Source organism: Rousettus aegyptiacus, unplaced genomic scaffold, assembly GCF_014176215.1.
Source record: "Rousettus aegyptiacus isolate mRouAeg1 unplaced genomic scaffold, mRouAeg1.p scaffold_m13_p_10, whole genome shotgun sequence".
NCBI classification, from domain to species: Eukaryota; Metazoa; Chordata; class Mammalia; order Chiroptera; family Pteropodidae; genus Rousettus; species Rousettus aegyptiacus.
The window spans coordinates 67,884,105-67,905,026 of NW_023416285.1; the positions used below are offsets into that span (position 1 = coordinate 67,884,105).

Consider the following 20,922-nt stretch of genomic DNA (forward strand, 5'->3'; position numbering starts at 1 on the left):
GCAGACTGCAGTTGTTGGAAAAAGTCTGTGACGTAGGAAAACATTTCAATTAACCCCTATAAGATCAATAAATAACCTAAACAAATCAATTGCATTTCAAATGATGTATGATATAAGATTTAATTGTGAAATTCTATAATTGTACCCTATAATGTATTAATGTACATTAAGACTTTTTTGATGGTGCTACTCTTGTAATTGATTAAATTCACATTTTTAGAGAAATAAAATGAAATTTAAACTGTTTTCCAATGTGCAGCATCTAAATTTGGCAAAACTTTCTAAAGAATCATAAACAATGGAAAACAATGACATTCGTGTCATATAAATGTTTGGTGAAGATTGGTACTCTGAATAGAGTCAAAAAGAGAGTATTTGTGAAACTATTTAGGCTGCAAATTTTACATATTTAAGTATAAAAACAGAAATAATATAATTTCTCTTATATAACTTCTCTGAGATTATTTTCTTAATTTAAAATAATATAATCTACAGTGAAGATTAAATTGAGGTGTTAAAATTCCCCATATAGCAATCATAAAACACATATTTGAGAAGACAGAAGGTAATTAAAAATTTAATAACAATAACACCATATTAGAATGTATTCCTCAAAAATATTAATAATGCACTCATAGATAATTTAAGGTGTAAATAGTAACTGAAATATACCAACACATGCCAAGAATTTTTATGTTATTTTAAATATAGTATCAATATAAAGACATTGTAAAAGTTTTTACTGGAATATAGTTATTTTGATTTTTAGAAATAATTTTATTTAACAAAATCAATTTTGAATTGCACTTTTTATCAATTCACCGATATAATATCTCAAATGTTATTATAATTTTATTTAACTTTATTGTGCTTCCTTTCACTTTCAAGCATCCTAGTTGGACAATATACCATAATTAACAACCTAACATGCTGAAGAGAGATCATATTCACTAAGAGAGACTTGTAGCTTGTCTTGTAATTACAGGCAATTTCAAAGTTCTCTTGTGACCAAGTGGGATGAAGATGTAACTAAGAGAATCAGTGAGCTTACGACATGTTACTGCGATCTGGAAGGAGAAGATCCTAACAGGAGAGACCAAGCAATGCGTTGAAGGAACACTTGTTCTCCTAGTGCTGTTTCCTTCATTCTGGAGGGACATATTTAAGAACAACACCATTAACACTTCTCTGTCTCTCACTTTTTCCGGTGGCGGTGACGATCAGTTATCCGATTGGTCAATTTGGAAAGAAAAGTTGGAGTGTGTCAACTGCCTCTTCCTTTCCTCTTAGCGAGGATATAGGAAGAGCCATTTTACTCTGCTCCTCCAGGCTGTGCAGTTGTTAGGTACGGAATTTACGTTTGCGCCATCTTCCGTTGGATGCTGGCAGTGACGTCGTTGGTAAGTCTAATTTGGGGATGTCTTATCAGTAAACTGGCAGTTATAAGCCACAGCCTTCGATATCTCCTCTAGCAGTTATAAGTTAATATTTTAAATTTCCTATTGCTTTGCTTCTTTATCTCTCAGGGAAAAAGAGTGACATTACTTCTCAGACACTCCTCATACCCCACCATCTAGAAAATAGAGTGAGAATAAAGAGAAAATGAGAAAGAGGAATTCTGTAAAACTTCTGGTCCGGTTCTAGCATGGCTAAAGTCTGAGATGTTAAACTTTGACAACGACCACGTCTTTTCAGCTATAATGGGTTGTTGCAGCTTATGGCAATTTTGTCCATGGGAGAGTGGCTGTTTTTATATAAGCAAACATTCTATAGAGGCAAGTCTGCATGCTTTGGGCTGTCAGCAAAGGCAGACAAGTTTTGAAGGGCTCAGCAAGCAAAATTTGACCAGGAGTGCTGAGACATCCTTATTAAATTTGTTCTAGCAAAATAATTGCTACTGTTTGACCTTGAACTCTGCACACATGTTTTTTTCCAAGTAGACTTAGTGAGACACTGATTTGGTTATAGAGAGAGTCTTTTCATGTATCATCCTTTTTCAGGTCTCAAAATGCTTGTCTTATATCCAGCGGTACCTGCAGGAACTCTTTAGGGCTAGGTTGGTGGAATGGAAAGTGTCCTCAAATTCCGATCCTCTTTTATACTGTTTTGACTCCCCTTCAGAATCAAGAGAGAAAACATTGGAAGGACAAATCTAGGAGTCATGTGACTTGCCCATAGGTTTAAAAGTTGCTACTTCTTGATCTCAAGTGCCTCAGAATTTGACAATTACATATGGTCTGACCATGACTTTTGATCATTGTGATTCAAACTGAGACTCCACCCATAGGAGGTTGTTGGATACCAAATAAAAAAGGAATGAGAGCCCTTACTGTAAAGATCATATACCTTCTTAAGTTGAGAAACAATTCAATAAAATCATTGAAAAAACAGTGGCTAGGAAAGCAAGTACAAAAGGCTTGTGCTCATAATGCTTCTATTTTAATTCTTTTTCTTAGGAGTTCAAGGTGTTAGGGTAGTTCAAAACTTAAGTTTCAGGGTTAATATAGAAAAAATAGAAGAATGAAAAAAATAGACGAGAAAAATAAACTTTTTCGCAGAAAACTTGAGAAATTAGAGGACTAACTTAAAAAAGTGACATAGAAAATAACAATTCTAAATTCGAGTAGACATCTCTAAGAGATAAATGGAGATTCAAGGGAATCTAAATACTGTACAACAGAGCGTTGGAAAAGGGAGAGGTGAAATAGGGGCCCAGGTCTTAAAATAATCAAAAAGAGAAAGAGGCAAGATCTTAAATGGAATGACTCCTTCAGAGAAAGTTAGGAAATAGGAAACTCTTGGGAGGTCACAGAAAAGGGATTATGTAAAGGACATTAAAACAGCATTTTAAAGATTGGGAAAGACAGGAAGATCTGTAGAAAACACAAAAGTATCATTAGGTGATTTTCAAGGTAATATAATCATTGTGGATTTATCTGAAAATATAGCATGTGCTTTGAAGGAATATGCCCTAGAATCAAGACTGAAGATATGGCTCACCAAAATGAGGCATGTTGAAAGGGCCATGCAAGATGAATTAAGACCAAACTTTCGTGGGCTTGTTATTGGTCTGATGGTAGAAGAGTTCTTCCAGGAAATTATCTCTCTCAAGGAAGTAGAGGAGAAAAGATTTATTTAAATAGTAGACGCTTTTAGTAAACTCAGAATTTAGTTATTTCATCATGGATGATAGAGATGATTCTGGAATTTAAGAAATAGAGGAATATATTAGAACAAACTAATGTCTAGAAAATATAAAAATATCCATTTCCAGCAAACAGCATAATCCTCTTTGGAGAAGAGACTAAGTTAAGAAGCAGCTTTTGCAGTTAGAAACTCAATTCCTAAACATATTAAATAGTTAATGTAGTTAAAGGCTAGAAGAATATTAAAACTAGAGGCATATTTCATTGCTGCGGAAAAATATGTAGCAGAAAAAAATGCTGTTAAAGATGTGAACAATTTAATGATGAAAGACAATGCCTAAAGGAGAATATGGAAGAGGTGTTCATTCTTATTGGGTTTCTAGGGCCTCAGGCTTCAGAATCATCAATTGCAATTTTAGTTAAGGAATCTGTTGAGAGTGATTTTCCAGCCATAGCAAATGGGATAAGAGAAAAAATCTCCCTAAGAGATTTCACCAGGTTAGCAATTTCATAACAAGAGATAGTAGAAGAGCCACTGTGATAGGTATAGGATTGAAAATGTCTGCTTACTGGAGATAGTAGGCCCGTTTCAGAAGACAGTCTCCACTTCCAACAGCGCCAGAGCACCAGAAACTGGGACTTAAGGGAGAGAATGGAAGTGAAGAGGATTTTAAAACATGTTGCAGAGGAAAAAATTGTACTTCAAATACAATCTAATGATCTTGATTGCAAATTTTTAAACTTTCCTGGAAGGAAGGAATGTCTCATATGTCATTCTTTGAGAAAACAGTATGTTTAGTGCATTTTTCTCCCACAGATGATGAATCCATAGTGTCAGAATTAATGTATTATTAATAGTTTTCTGGAATCTATGTTATACAAAGTGACAAGCATCCTGGTGAAGCTGAAACCAAGAATATTTCCAGGTCCCTTTCTTCCTTTATATGCCATTCAATTCTGGTTTCTGAGAACACAAATGTTTTTTTGGGGATAAATATTCTAGGATCTGGAAATAGCTTGGTTTTAAATTTCATGGATGTAGGGCCAGTTTTTTCAAGTTTATATATTATTTACAATTGTTTTTTTTGAAACATACATCCAAATCTAAAAACTGAAAGTATAATAGTTCAAAAACTAAAGTGACATAAAAAAATAAGTATACATTGACAATTCTTACTTTATCCCCTGCAGTTTTTACTTATTTAGTTTTTCATTTAATGAACATTTCACAATACTAAGTGCATGATACTCTTCTGTGTTCTTTGCAAATGTTAACTCATTTCATGTATCAACCTTATAATGGTTAATTAATTTGTAAGTGACAGAGAAAGATACAGGCAGTCTGTCTCTAGTCAGATTAATTAGGTAAACTATTTAATAGGACCTTTACTACGCGTATGCATCAAGTGCCACTTTTTAAATGCAAATGCATGAAAATCTGAATATATAATCTTAATTTTTCCTTTTCTCTACAAAAGAGAGCAGATTATACACTGTCCTGCATCTTGTTTGTTTATTTACTTAGCTATGTATTCTGGAAATATTTACACATCAGTATGTAGAGAGCTCATTTTTTTTATAGCTGATTAGTATTACTATTTTCTTATGTTAATATATCATAATTTATTTAAACAGTCTCCTGTTGATAGACATGGGTAATTTCCATTCTTTTCTAATTAAAAATAATAAATAATATATAATAATATATACTTGTCATTTTTGACAGGTATCTCTGTAGAATAAATTTTTAGAAGTTGAATTGTTGGATTGAAAGATAAATCCATAGTTAATGTTCATATATTGACAAATTCCATAAATTTTATACCATTTTGCATTCTTATAACATGAAAGTTCTTTATCACAGCCTCATAAACAATATTGTGAAGTATTTACATTTTTGCCAGTCTGATAAGTGAAAAATGTTATTTTAGTGTTGTTTTAATTCTTATTATCTAATCACAAGATATGAATGAGTTGAATGCATATCTTTTCATTTATGTAAAGGCTATTTGAATTTATTTTTCTGTGAACTGGCTCTCATTCCCCATTCCTTCCCCATTTTCTAGAGAGATTTAGTCTTTTATTTCTGATTAATAGCTGCTCTTTTTAGAGGGAGGTGAACCTTTCACCTGTGATGGTATTTTCAAATATTTTTTCCCCAAGTGGGTCATTTGTCATTTGACTATGCTTATCTTTTTAATGTAGTTATAATATATCAGTATTGTATTTTTTATGGGTTTTGAATCATATTTTAAAATGACTTTCTCTAAGTTTTTAAAAATGTTGCCCCCGAAAAAGAAGATACCTACTAAGAAAAGCTCCTAGTGGCTAACAGTGTTCGAATTTTAAAACATAGCCTAGCACACATTGCTAAATATGCATGAAAGCGAGCCATACTTCAGAGACAAGCCTGCTGTAAACTACTTGTCACCTGTACTGAACTGCCTGCCTCCTACTCTGAATTGCCTACCTACATTGTGTTCCAGCCAGCTAAGCCAACCCTTACAAAGGAGTTCCTGGAATCATATTTCAACCAATAGAATCGACTTTCCTCATCCAATGGGAGCTGTGTAGCTTATCCTCATTAGTATCTTTACCAACCAATCAGAAAGTTATTTGATTGTTGAATTGAGAAGAAAGTGGGATCCCCTTATTCTCTCCTTGTTTTTGAGATTGAGAGGAAAGAGGAGAGTGAGAAGTCCTGTGGTTCTGCTTTTATTGGAAATGAGCTTGGAAGCCTAGGGTATTGAGAGATCACTATTTATTTAAAACTTAAGAGCAGAAATTTAAAGTATGAGAAGAGAAAACACAAGGAGCCCAAATAGTCAGTTATCTAAATCAATTGAGATTTCTAAAGAAAGGAAGCTGGGGTGTGGTCTGGCTTCTTATCCAGTCCTGTGGATGGCAACGTGTTTATTCCAGATAGCCATTTTAGAAGTGGATACCTCTTTGAAGTAGATGCCTTGGCAATCAAAGCTTACACTACACGTGGTTAACTATGTCAAATTTTGATGTGAGGTAAAAGGAAATTTGGATGTGAGGTCTGAGAAATCCTCATTAATCTTCTGGTTTAAATTAATACCTGAAGTGGGGTGGATTGTAATATAGGGAGGCTTGCACTCTTATATCCATGTGAATTTGCACATTAAACAGGTCACCTATTATTGTAGAATGATTTATCAGATAAGTTGTGAACGAGCTATTTAATTTGAGCAGTGGGGAGAGAGAAGGGGTAGGAGTGCAGGTAGTGATAGGAGAGCAGTGCTGAAAGTTGGCAGCCATAGGGGTTATCCTGAAGGGTGCTTGAGAGAACAGAGTACTTGAGCGAGGGCAGTAATGTACAGCTTCCTAGACTAGTATCTCCTGGTACTACTGGGGGCAAATACTGCTGTTTCTTTTTTAAAGTCTTTATTATTTTATATTAGTTCCAGATACACAACACAATGGCTAGACATTTATATAATTTATGAAGTGATCAACACGATTACTCTAGCACCCATCTGGCACTGCACACAAACATTACAATAATGTTGACTATATTCCCTATGCTGTGCTCTACATCCCCATGACTGTTTTGTAACTACTAATTTGTACATCTTCATTCCTTCACTGTTTTTACCCAGTCCCCCCCGCCCCCCACCCAATTCCTCCCCTCTGGCAATTGCCAATTTGTTCTATCTGTGAGTCTATTTTATTTAGTTTGTTCATTTCTTTTGTTCCTTAGATTCCACATGGTATTTATCTTTTTCTGTATGACTCATTTCACTCAGTATAATACCCTCTAGATCTGTCTATGTCATTGCAAATGGTAAGATTTTATTTTTTTTATGATTATTATTCCATTGTATATATGTACCATAAACTTTTTTATCCAGTTATCTATTGATGGACACTTAGGTTGCTTCCATATCTTGGCTATTGCAAATAACACTGCCATGAACGTAGGAGTGCTTAGATCTTTACAAGCTAATGTTTTAATATTCTTTGGATAAATACCCAGAAGTGCAATTGCTGTGTCAAAAGGTAGCTCTATTTTTAATTTTCTGAGGACTCTCCAAACTGTTATCTAGTGGCAGCACCAATTTGTAATTCCCGCCAACAGTGTACAAAGGTTCCCTTTTCTGCACATCCTCGCCAACACTCGTTTTTTCATTTATTGATGATACCCACTATGATAGGTTTGAGGTGATACCTCATTGTGGTTTTAATTTGCATTTCTCTGATTATTAGTTTCCTTAAGCATCTTTTCATATGTCTATTGGCCATCTGTAATTCCTCTTTGGAGAAATATCTATTCAGGTCTCCTCATTTTTTTAATTGGATTGTTTCTTTTTTATTTGTTGAGTTGTCTGAGATCTTTACAACTTTTGCATATTAAGCCCTTATCAGATGCATTATAGGCAAATATGTTCTCCTATTCAGTAGGTTGTCTTTTTGTTTTGTTGATGATTTCTTTTGCTGTGCAAAAACTTTTTAGTTCAATGTAGTCCTATTTGTTTATTTTTGTCTTTTGTTTCCCCCATCTAAGGAGATATATCAGAAAAATTATTACTAACAGCAATATCGGAGATTTTATTGCCTGTATTTTCTTCTAGAATTTTTATGGTTTCAGGCCTTACATTTAAGTCTAATCCATTTTGAGTTTATTCTTGTATCTGGTATAAGAAGTTGGTCCAATTTAATTTTTTTCCAGTATCTGATCAGTTTTCCCAACATCATTTGTTGAAGAGACTATCTTTACCCCATTTTATATTTTTGCCTCCTTTGACATAGATTAAATGACCATATAGGCATGGATTTATTTCTGGGCTCTCCCGTTTCATTGATCTATATATCCGTTTTTATGCTAATACTATGCTGTTTTGATTGTTATACCTTGTACTATAGTTTGATATCAGGTAGTGTGATACCTCCAACTTTGTTCTTCTTTCTGAAGATTGCTTTGGCTATTCGAATCTTTTATGATTCCATATGAATTTTAGGATTATTCTACTTCTCAGAAAAATGCCATTTCATATTTTGATAGGGATCGCATAGATTGTTTTGGGTAGTATGACCATTTTAATGATGTTGATTCTTCCTATGAACAAGATGTATGCTTTCATTTATTAATATCTTCTTCAATGTTTTTTTTTTTTTCCAGTGACATAATTTTCTGAGAACAAATCTTTTATCTCTTTGGCTAATTTGATTCCTAGGTATTTTATTGTTTATGATGCAATTGTAAATGGGATTGTTTCTTAATTTCTCTTTCTGATAGTTTATCACTGGTGTATAAAAATGCAGTTTACTTCTGAATATTAATTTTGTATCCTGCTACTGTACTTAATTCATTTCAGTTCTAACAGTTTTTCAGTATAATCTTTAGGGTTCTCTTTATATAGTAATATGTCATCTACAAACAATGACAGTTTTATTTCTTTCTTTCCACTTGTGTGCCTTTTATTTCTCTTTCTTGCCTGATTGCTGTAGGTAGGACTTCCAATATTGCATTGAACATAAGTGGTAAAAGTGGGCATTCTTGTCTTGTTCTTGATCTTAAGAAAAATATTTTTAACTATTCTCAATCAAGTATGATGTTGACTATAGGTTTGTCATACATGACCTTTATTAAATTGAGATGTGTTCTCTCTATTTCCACTTTGCTGAGAGTTTTTATCATAAGTGGATGCTGGATTTTGTCAAATGCTTTTTTTGCATCTGTTGGTATGATCATATGATTTTTATCTTTCAATTTGTCGATGGGCTGTATCACATTGATTGATTTGTAGATATTAAACCAACCTTGCATTGCAGTAATAAATCCAACTTAATTGTATTTATGATATTTTTATGCATTTCTGAATTCAGTTTGCTAATATTTTCGTTGAGGATTTTTGCATCAACATTCATAAGGGATATTAGTCTATAGTTTTCTTTTTTTGTAATGTCTTTGTCTGGTTTTGGAATCAGGATAATGGTAGCCTCATAAGGATAGTTAGGAAGTCTTCCCTCGCTAACTAAGTAATTTGAGGAGAATAGTTGTTAATTCTTTGAATGTTTGCACCCATTATACCATCGAGTCCAGGACCTTTGTTTGTGTGTGTGTGTGTGTGTGTGTGTGTGTGTGTGTGTGTGTGAGTTTATTGATTACTGATTCTATTTCATTGATGGTAATCAGTCGATTCAGATTTTCTGTTTTTTCTTGACTCAGTTTTGGGAGAGTGTATGTTTCTAGGAATGTATTTCTTTCTTTCACATCCAATTTGTTGCCCTATAATTGCTCATAGTATTTTATTACAGTTCTTTGTATTTCTGTGGAGTTTGTAGTTACTTCTCTTTTATTTCTGATTTTATTTGTTTGGGACCTCCCTCTCTTTCTTGATGAATCTCATTCAAAGTTTATCAATTTTGTTTATTTCAGTGAATCAGCTCTTGGGTTCATTGATCTTTTGTCTTGTTTGTCTAAACTCTGTTTTATTGATTTCCACTCTGATCTTTTTCCTTACCTTTCCTCGCTCACTTTGGGGTTTGTTTGATGTTCTTTTTCTAGTTCTTTTAAGTTTCAGGTTAGATTGTTCATTTGATCTTTTTGTTGTGTCTTGAGGTAGGCCTGGATTGCTATGAATTTCCCTCTAAGGCCTGCTTTTGCTATGTCTCATAGATTTTGAATTTTGGTTTCATTTTCATTTGCCTTAGATATCTTTTGATTTCTTCCTTGATTTCATTATCAACCCATTCATTGGTTAGTAGCCTATTTGTCTAGCCTCCATACATTATATATTTTGAAGTTTTTTTCTTGTAGGTGATTTCTCGTTTCATGCCATTGTGGTCAGAGAAGACACTTGACATGATTTTAATTTCTTGAATTTATTGAGACTTGTTTTGTGGCCTAACATGTGGTCTATTCTGGAAAATGTTGCCTGTGCACTTGAGAAGAATGTATATTCTATTGCTTTGGAGTGAAATGCTCTGAAAATGTCAATTAAATCCATCTGGTCTAGTGTGTCATTTAAGGCGCTGTTTCCTTGATTTTTTGTCTGTCCATTGGTGTCAAGGGAGTGTTAAAATCTCCTGCTGTTAGTATATTACTGTCAATCTCTCCCTTTATATTGGTCAATAACTGCTTTGTATGTGAAGGTGCTCCTATGTTGGTGTGTATATGTTCACGAGGGTTATGTTGTATTGATTTCTTTATCATTATGTAATCTTCTTTTTGTCTCTTATTATTGTCTTTGTTCTAAAGTCTATTTTGTCTGATATAAGTATTGCTACTCTAGCTTTTTTTTTCATCTCCATTTACATGAAATATCTTTGTCCATCTCTTTACTTTCAGTCTGTGTATATCATTTGATCTCAAGTAGGTCTTTTGTAAACTGCATATGTATGGGTCTTTTTTTCTTATCCATTTAGCTACACTGTGTTGTTTGATTGAAGAATTTAATTCATTTATGTTCAAAATGATTAATGAAAGGTACATAGTTATTGCCATTTTATTATTTGTATTTATGTTTTTTTCCCCCCTCTTCTTTATTTTACAGAAGTCCCCTTAACATTTCTTGTAATTCTGACTTGTTAGTGAAGAAATCCTTTAGCTTGTTCCTGTCCGGGAAGCTCTTTATCTTTCCTTTGATTCTAAATAATAACTTTACTGATGAGAGTCCTCTTGGGTATAGGTCTTTGCATTTCATCACTTTGAATATTTCTTGTCAATCCCTTCTGTCCTGCAAAGTTTCTGTTGAGAAATCAGCTGACATAGTTCTGGGAGTACTCTTATAAGTAACTAGCTGCCTTTCTCTTGCTGCCTTTAAGATTTTCTCTTTGTTTTTAATCTTTGACATTTTAATGATGATATGTCTTGGTGTGGATTTCTTTGTATTCCCCTTGTTTAAAACTCTTTGTGCTTCCTGGACTTGTATGTCTAATTTATTTGCCAGGTTATGGAAGTTTTCTGTCATTATTTCTTCTAATAGATTCCCAATCCCTAGCTCACTCTCTCTTCTTCTGGTACCCTCTGATATGGGCGTTGGTATGTTTAATATTGTCCCAGAGATCTCCTAAACTTTCCTCAATCCTTTTTTTTCCTTTTATCCTTTTTTCTTGTTTTTCTGTTTGGATGTTTTCTGCTACCTTGTTTATCAACTCACTAATTTGATCTGCTTCATCTATTCTACCATTGATTCTTTCTGGTATATTTTTCATTTCACTTGTATTCTTCATTTTTGACTGGTTCATTTTTATGTTTTTTTTTTTTAGTCCTTTTTTATACTTATTATCTTTCTGTTGAAGTCCTCACTGAGATCATCTATTCTCCCCCTATGTACACTGAGCATTGTTATAACCAGTTTTTTAAACTCTTTCTCTGGTAGGTTGCTTGACTCCATTTTGTTTAGTTTTTTTCTCTGGAGTTTTCTCCTGTTGTTTCATTTGTGGCATGTTTCTTTATCTCATTATAGTTGCCTCTCTGTGTTTGTTTCTGCATATTACAAAGATTTGTTATGTCTCCCAGCCCTGACCAGCTGGCCTTACATAGTAGTTGTCCCATGTAGCCCAGTGGTGCAGTTTCCCTGATCATCTGCACCAGGGGCTCTCAGCATGTTCCTTGAGTGGGTTGTGTATGTTCTTTTGTTGTTGCTAATACTTGATTGTTGTTAGCGTGTCAGTGGATGGGATTGCCTCACTGGGTTACTGGCTGTGAGGATTGCCACACCCACGGGGTATGAACTGCTGCCTGGGAGCTGACCACAGGGAGTAGAATTTGTTCCAGCAGGCTCATGTACCTGTTGAGACCATCCTTTGGGTGCATGACTTTTGGGGCTAGTCAGGTGGGATTCTCTTGTGGTCTTGACACCAGCCTCTGAGTGTATTGGTTTCAGAGCCCCTTTGGAGGGGCTCCTATGTAGGTCAACGTCAGGTGCTGCTTTTGATTGTTATCTGGTAAGAGGCTATCTGGTGGGAGCTACAGAGCGGTCTGCAAATGGTTGCTGCCTGTGCGGGCTCTGGAGGCAAGTGGGAGAGACCATGCTGGAAGCCTAGGTTGCGTACCCCCAGTACTGGCCCTGGAATGGTTCAGCAGAAAGACCAGTGCACTCAAGGCCTGAGGCTGTCTGCCAGTTCCCTGTAAGTCTCCGTAGCTATAAGAGCCTTTGGTTAATATGGGAGTTGGGTGGGGAGGTGACCCTGGAAATTACTGGGGTTGAGTGTGCAGATCTCACGTAGTCAGTGAAATGGACCAAGCCTTTTCCATCAGGCCGATGCAAATTGCTACCATTTCTGACCCCGCAGGCTTCCATAAGTCACAGATCGCAGCGAGGCAAGCTGCCATTGTCCTCAGCCTGCAGACCTCAACGATCTACCCAAGAGAAAGGCAGTTTGGACTGGCACTGGTGGCCCACCAACAAAAGTCCCTCCCATAATGTGCATGCCACACATGGGTAGCCTGAGCTGAGCCGAAGGTTGCATCTTGCACACAAATGCAAAGTCCAAGGAAAGTGTAGGGTGGGGCTGGCTGCACTTTGGGTGGGGAGGGTTTCAAGGACACCAGGCTGGAGAGCGAGCCAATCTCACCAGGCCAATGTAGTTTCATGCTAGGGGAAGGGTCAACACAGGCAAGATCGTGCCTATCTGTAGACTGCCCAGGAGGGAAGCCTGACAAAGGAGCAATGACAACTGTCCCTCAAGCCCTCATTATGGTGCCACACAACTCAGTCTCTCCCCATATGTCTCATGCCCCTTAAGCTGCTGACCCTCTGCTGGAGCCCAGGGTGAGGATCTGTGAGAGAGTGAGGTTGCGCCTGGGCCCATTAAAAAGGATGTCTGGGTTTTCAGGTTCCTTCTGTCCCACCTAGACAGCCAGAATCCCCACTGATTTTCAAGTTTTGTGAGAACTTCTTTTCCTGGGACTGGAACCCTGGGTTAGGGATCCCCTGCATGGGGTTAGGGACTCAACCTTCCTTCAGGGGGGCCTCTGCAGCTGCTCGACCACCACATGCAGGTGTGGGAACAGCCCACTTTGCATCTTTGCCCCTCTTACCAGTATCAATGGGGCAATTTCTTTATATACTCTGATGTATGAGTTATGATCGGCTAGACTTCAGGTGGTTCTTCACATTGTTTTACAGTTTGGTTGTAATTTGGTCATGGAAAGAGGCTAATCCTGCTTTTACCTAGCCCACCATTTTGACCAAAGATAACTACTCTTTCTTAGTAGAGGCCCAAGTGATATTTGTTGAGGGGATTAAGTATAGATGATAGAGAAATACAAATTTTCCTAATACTCAAGAGGGTGAATGCTTAGCATTCTTCTGTACAGAGAGAAAGGAGAAAGACTCTAACTAAACTGGTTTTGGATTGATTTATTTTTATTTTTATTTTTTTTGCATGGATCAAATGGAGAAGAAATGTGGAGTTATTGACTCCTTTTTTGTTTAAAGACCTAAAACAAGAGCGATGGGTTGTGGGAGAAAAGAAGAGAGATGAAACCTTAATTTTACATAAGAGTTAGCAGTTTGTGACAGGATGCACAACCTGAGTGACCTGTATTTTCAGACAGTTGACCCTGTCTTGATCCTGTTTGTTTCTGGTTCTGTTGTTTGTGCCCCTGGGGTGAGGCTAAGGACAAAGGACAATTGGGAAGCCAGCAGTGGCCTATAAAATAAGCCTTCAGTTGTCATTTTAATGGTTCTATCATTTCACCTTAATTTAATTTCCCTACCTCTAAGAATATATCTTGTTTTGTAAGTTCACAAGCTGACACACCATCCAGAGAGACTATTTTCTGTATTTTCTTCACACAAAGACAGAGATTATTTTTGTAACAGTAATCAAGATCTTCTGTCTTTGGGTGGCAAAGGAAATGCATTCAACTGTACTTGAAAGAGAAAATTGAAATTTGTTTATAGATGATAAAGCACATTCTTCTCTTTCAATTCTGTTTGCTCATATTAGCTGAATTGCATTAATAAAAACAAAAGGTGCCTGTTGCTTACTATTCACAAAAACCACAAAATTCAGTTGCCTAAAACTGTGTATTCAGTGTGTTGAAGTTTACTCCTATTATAGATAGAACTTTGTATTTTTAGTCCATTTCCTTTCTTTTTTTTTCCCAGTGCTAGTAGCAATGGTACAAAATGAGCCAGGAAAATAGTCCCCAGAGGAAGGTTTTCCCACAAGCTTTAATAGCAGAGCAACTGTGAGTCTTTCAGAAAAATGATCAAATTTCAAGTGTGATTAGCTTGCCTGTCATAACCTTTTTACATAACTAGTGTAATTGTTTTAGGAAACAATTCTGTAGACTTATTAGCATGCCTAATGATAGCTTTAATTATTTATTGCATTTATTTGGCATGGAAGTCATGAAATTGCCACAGAGTATGTTTACCAATAGCACAATCATCACAGTAATACAAGGCATCTAAAAATAAAAGTAGCTTGGTACCTCTGAGATAGAGATTTCCATAAACAAAGGGCATACTGCAGATTTTTTTTTTTCCAATCAGACAATTTCATGGGCATGCTGTGTAACCATAGCCAAATTTATAGAAATACAAAGGTAAAGACAAAATAAAAGATCATACTTATGTACATTCAATAAATAATTATTTTTAGCCAGCCCTATAACAGGAGGCCAGTGGCACAAGTCTAGCCAAATTGTGAAGTAGAAATAGTTTATATTTAGGTGCCTCTAACTTCCTTTTTGTGTGCCAAATAATATCCTCTTTCTAGTAACCACATAAATTTTCTTTCCCCTTCAAAATTATTTATCCTCAAGAGATGAAATTCATTCATACTGAGGTTTAATTGATGAAGATAATGTTGGTACTATAGAAAGAACTCTTTGAGACCAAACAGCCCTAACTTTGATTTTGCTTTTAAACATTTTCCCAGCTATATGATTTTAATAAATATTTTTTACCTCAGAGAAATGTCGGTTTGGTGCATCCTGGAGCTTATTAATTTTGGAGCCCCTTTATAAAAAAATAAAACTATGTGTATATATTTAGGTAAGACAGTGAGTATTTATAATCACACATTAAAATGATAAATAAAACAAAATCCCCCAAAATAAATTTAACTGGCATTCTCCAAGCTTATTTGTCTATAAAAAATTATTTTTACAGCAACAAAAAAATCTTACCAAAAGAGCTAGCGGTCCAGGGATACAATGACTTATTCTGTTCTTAAGAGGTGGAGTCTGCTTTGATTTTCTTCTATTTAGTTATTTTTTCTCACAATGGAAATTCATGTGGGGAATAAAGTAAAGGTTTTGAGTGAAAGAGTCAGGCACCACTGAGCAAGTCATCTCTTAAGGTGCACTAAGCTCTGCTTACCATATAAACCAATGGCAAGTCCCCATGTTACCGGAGAGTGGGGATCCTCTCCCGGTGCACTCTCCAGGTTCTTGATGTCTCAAAGAATTGAGCAAGACACCCAAAAAAAGAGTAGAAAAGAAAAGTTTTATTAGAAGGGAAAGCACACTTCCAGATGTGGAAGCGGGCCTGAGCAAGAGAAGCATGGCTCAAAAGGCCTGGTAACAAAGCCTTCGGGGGTTTTTATCTCTTTTTGCTGTGGGTAGTTATTTTTCTTAGAAGGATGGGCTTCCTTGATTGACAACTAAGATTGACAGAACTTGGTGAGTCATCATTTTGCTTTCATGTTCATTCCCAGAAGTCAGTCTGTTATAATGATATTAATGAACTTATGAGCATATACAATATATTATAATGGAATAATGAGGGTCAGGTGAGTTGAAGGTCCTTGGGGTGTTCCTTGTGCAAGTGGCAGTGACTGGCTTAAACTGGTACCTAATTCTCTGACTCCTGGTTTCTTTGCGTGAGTTAAAAAAAAGCCTTTTGGCTTGCTTAATTGTAGTCTGATTAGGGTGGACCCTTCTAGGATAGGATGACCTCAGTGTCTTTGCCGGCAGACCAAAACCCACTAACTAACTTTCCTGCCTAACTCTTCTGTATCTGTTTCCTGCTGAGAATGGCCCTAGTCCCTGCCTCCAGGGGTTTCATGGAGCTCTTTCCCTTTCTGCCTCAGTCAGGGTGGGGGTCTTGGGTTTCCTGCTTAAGTGCCACCTCAGTCCCTAGACAAGGAAAAGAAAATACAAACTTATTATTTAAACCATATAACTATTAATTTCTATTATTGATTTGCCTATTAAGCGAGTAAAGGGAAATAGTCTTTTACTTAAAGAGTAAAAGACCTTTGGCCTAAAGTCCTCTCCTCTCTCAGACTCTAAGGGTCCCATCTGACTTAATTCCATTTCTTCTAACAATGGGCTGATGACCCTTGTCAATAGCCAGAGGATCTGAATTGCCAGGGCAATTATCAGAATTGGAGAGAGGGCCTTTTTTTTTTTCCAAAAGAGGGAAGAAAACTTAACTAGGTTTACTAAAAAGATAAACTCTGCAAGAGATGTCCCATTTCATTTCCTGCTAAAAGATTAAGAATTTTACAAGTGATGTCCTGTCTCATGCAAAGTAACTTCTATGCAAAGAATGCATGCCCTTGGGTATTTCAGTTCCTGTATCAGGGCCAAGCCAATAAAAACCTCTCGTAAAGCACATCAAATTCCATCATGGATAATAGAAATAAAAATACATGACAGTGACGTAAAAGATGTCCACTTATACTGTCTAATGTATTAACTCCTGTGATATTCTTGAGAGTCGTCTCACTAACATCAGAAATATCAGTGAAGTCCAATAAACAACATGTGCGATATTGTTTTTCTTTTCTTTTTAGTCTAAATTATTATATAACAGTAGTACCAGTAGTTTCTGCAGTTAATATCAAAATCAGGAAAGATCACAGGCTACTGGGTAGTTAGCAAGAGGGAGTCCTTAACTCTTGTGGGAGGAAAGGTGTTCTTTGACACCGATGTATTAAGTAGGCTATTCTTTGGAACCTTTGAGTTGTACTCAATTATAGTCCTTAGTATTTGCCTCTCTTTAAAGATGCCCCAAAATAGCTAAAAATAAATTTGACCAAATAGGGTGAAAATAAGGTCCATTGCACAGAGCTGGAACAAAAGAAACCTACTTACATATGAGCCTTATTTTCTTTTCACTGCATCAGGATGCCTGCAATTTAATTTGGTTTTACAATGCTCACAGTCAAGATTGGCTTTTAGGATTTGTTACCCTGAAAAATTTGTGGTATCTACAGCTTATGCTGAATCCAGTGTCATTCCATGGTGATACAGACTGAATGATAAAGGGAAAAAGCAAGAGTGGGCTCAGGGCTAAACAAACTAACCCATAATGGGATGGCATAGTATTCACTAGTCTACTACATAGATTTCAAAGAGATGGTAAAAACTTAAATTTAATGTAAGCTAATGTGTTTGCTTCAGGGCTCTGAGATAAGGAAATTTTATATAGTTGTGTTATTCAAAGTGTAATCTCTTTCTTATACACAGTTCAGTTGGCTTTGGGGCATTTTTTTTCTCATTTTCTTTCCATTACTGTTTTCTTTCAGTTCTTTGTGCCACATCCTCTTCCTCATTATGAATTTAAATGTTGCAGTGTTCTAGGACTGTCCAGGACCTCTTCTCTTCTTTAGAGCCATTCATTCCCTAGGTGATCTTTTAATTACTATTCTTACACTGAAGACTTCCCCTGGTTGTATATCTCATTTGAATCTTTCCCTGAAACTTGAGACCCATATCTTTCTGCCTAAATCTAACAAATCTAAACTTAGATTCTTGACTTTTTTCTACTGTTGTGGTGCAATTAAATTTAAGACCCACAGAGCCAATTGAGATGAATCGTGAGACTTTATTAGCCGGCCAGCGACTGGTTCTCCCCACTAGAGAATCAGCCCCGAGCTCCCAAAAGAGGCAGTGTATAAAGCCTAGAACAAGTAAGCAGATTACAGAAGCAGAAGATGACCTTTAGCAGATCTGGTTAACATCAATCAAGCAAGCAGATTACAGAAGCAGAAGTTGGCCATTAGCATATCTTTGAGCAGATTACCACACCCTGGTTAACAGAATCAGAAGTAAATCCTTAATGCTGGTTTACTGGAAAATTTTCCACCCTTAACATTCCCCACTGGTTTTCTATGAGAATTCAAATCATTGAATCTTCAACCTGGAGTGGCCAGTAGTTTGTTCTGAGGACCATGAGTTTTACTGCCTGTACACACTTTTCGACATAGGCAGTTAACCAATTAATTATACAAGGTCCAAATAATAACCCTAGAAATGCTTATATTAGGGGTCCTGCAATGGAGGAAAGCAAAGTAGTCAACCACGGGGACCAGTTAAGCACGCTCTCATACCAGGATTCTGTCCTCCGGCATTGTTCTTCTCTGTTGCTGAGCCGTTGTTTGACTAAGGCCTCTAATAATGCCTGAATGGTTAGCAGGTTTTACCTAAAGCTATACAAAATTCATAGTTCATTTTACAGATTCTGAATATATCAAAACAAACAAGAGGTCTTTCAAACATGATTTCATAAGGTGTGATCTCTTTACAGTAGGGGGTGCATCATGCCCTTAACCAGGGGGTTGGGAAGGAGGCTTACTCAGTTTTCGCCAGTTTCTAATTTGAACTTGGTTAAAGTTTCTTTCAGGGTCTTATTTATCCTCTCTACCTGTCCTGGGCTCAGAGACCTGATTCCTTCTGCGACAAAGCAGCTTCCATCTGTGAAAAGAGTGGCCTCTAGATTTGGCCAGAGGTCATCTGTCAGGTCCGGTGGGGTACAGGTGACGTTCTCTAGGACCTCAAGGCAGTCGTGTATGGGCTGCTTGGGGTCGTCATCTGGTAGCAGAGTGGCCGGGTTGAGAGCAGTTTTCAGGAACTGAATGTGGGGCTTATTGACGTTAAGTAGTGTTAGGAGTGGACAATTTTCCAGTAAGCCAGCATTAAATATTTACTTCTGATACTGTTAACCAGGGTGTGGTAGTCTGATCAAGGATATGCTATTAACCAGGGTAATCTGATCAAAGGATATGTTAACAGCCAACTGTTAACCAGGGTGTGGTGATCTGCTCAGGGATGTGCTGGTGGCTATATAAATTGCCTCTTCTGGGAGCTTGGGGCTGATCTCTTCTAACCCTGTGTGGTAGAGAGTCAGTCGCCGGCCGGCTAATAAAGGCTCACAATTTATCTCAGTTGGCTCCGTGGGTCTTGGATTTGATCGCACCACAACATTTGGAGGCTCCAGTGAGATATCTCCAAAAGGGGAGATCTTCTAAGACCCACGACCCCGGCCACCTTGGGCGAGGACCCGCCCCATCGAGGGGACGGCCGCTGAGAGACGTTCCTCAGCCCCAGATGCCAGGCAGACTCGCCCACGAGGGCAGGTGGACAAAGGGTACAATTGGGCATGAGTCATCTGGAGCAGCTTCACTGGTGAGTCAGACTGCACTACAGGTATCCAGGTTTCTGGGTATCCGTCGGGGAACTAGTGGAAGGCTGGACACAGCAATACTTCCCTAGTTCGGTCAAGATCTGAGACATCAGACTTGACTTCTGGTATTACAGGTATTCGGGTTTCTGAGTATCTGTCTGTCTGTGAGCCCTAGGGTACGTCTAAGTTTCAACTTAGACCTATCTGCTGGTAAGCCCTAGAGTTTGTCTAAGTCTCGGCTTAGACCTGTTCCTGTCTGTGGGCCCTAAAAACTAGTGGAAGGCTGGGTGCAGCACAACTTCCCTAGTACGGTCAGGTCTGAGACGTCAGATCCTGACCCAGCACCTGCCTGATACGCTAGCGTTTTGTTAATTGTAGTCTGTTTTGTCTGTTTGTTTTGTGTCTGTCTGTCCAGATTGGTCTACCTTAGTCTGTTACTGTTCTTGTCTGTTTGTATTGTGTCTGTCTGTCCGGACTGGTCAAAATGCACTGTTACCTTCTTGTTGCCTTGGCTTTCATATGCGTACTCCATATATTGATGTGTGGTATCTTAATTCTTTCCTTAGATCTGGCCTCCGTGGCCCCGTCCGATTGGACACTAGGTCAGAAGCTGATCCTAGCCCTGGCTTATTTGGCTTTTGTGGGGGTCTTGCCTGTTTTTATTAACATGAGTCAAGCTTCTTCCTCGAATCATCCTACCCCCCTTCAGTGCCTCCTTAATCATTTTAAGGATTTCAGGAGACGAGCGCACGCCTACGGAGCCTGTGTCACTCCCTTTGACCTCCAGAGGTTCTGCCAGTTAGATTGGCCCGCATTTGGAACACGGTGGCCATCAGATGGGTCACTCGACCTGCAAACAGCCTTTCAGATACGGAATATTATCTATGGAAATCCTGGCCACCCTGATCAGGCTCCATATATCGATATGTGGATCGATATTGTTTCTGATGCCCTCAAGTATTTGAAAGACTGCCACAGCAGAAAAGAATCAAAGACAACTCTCAAGTCTGTCCTTTTCTCTACACCAAAGGAGCAAAAAGAGAAACCGTCCGGACAAAGACCTAACCCTTTTTACCCTGTCTTACAGGTGCCCCGTGAGGACCCTGAGATCATTAATCCTCCCCGAGATCACTAATCCTCCCCCTTACGCCCCTTATGACCCAGTCCTATCGCAATCTAACAGGGAGGCAGAACCCCTCCTTAGTCCTCCCCACACCCACACTGGGGTTGTGTACCAACCCCCACAATACTCTGATAATGTCCCTGACTCGTCGAACCAGACAGCAGTCCTGGCCCCACTCCGGCAATTGGCTCCCCTAGTTGGGGGAGAAACTCAGAGGCCATTCATGGTCTATGTCCCTTTCTCCATCAGCGATCTGTACAATTGGAAACACCAGAACCCCTCATTCTCAGAGAAACCCCAGGTTAAACCTCAG

General features: G+C 37.6%; 1 protein-coding gene across 1 annotated transcript in view; it reads left to right on the forward strand.

The window, feature by feature from the left end:
- Positions 1-821: 821 nt before the first annotated feature.
- LOC107519004 (cytochrome c oxidase subunit 7B2, mitochondrial) overlaps positions 822-20,922 on the forward strand; it is a 114,024-nt gene continuing 93,923 nt past the window's right edge. The window contains exon 1 of the mRNA XM_016161199.2: positions 822-1,400. The gene's annotated coding sequence lies outside the window, so the exon portion shown is untranslated. The remainder of the gene's footprint in view (positions 1,401-20,922) is intronic.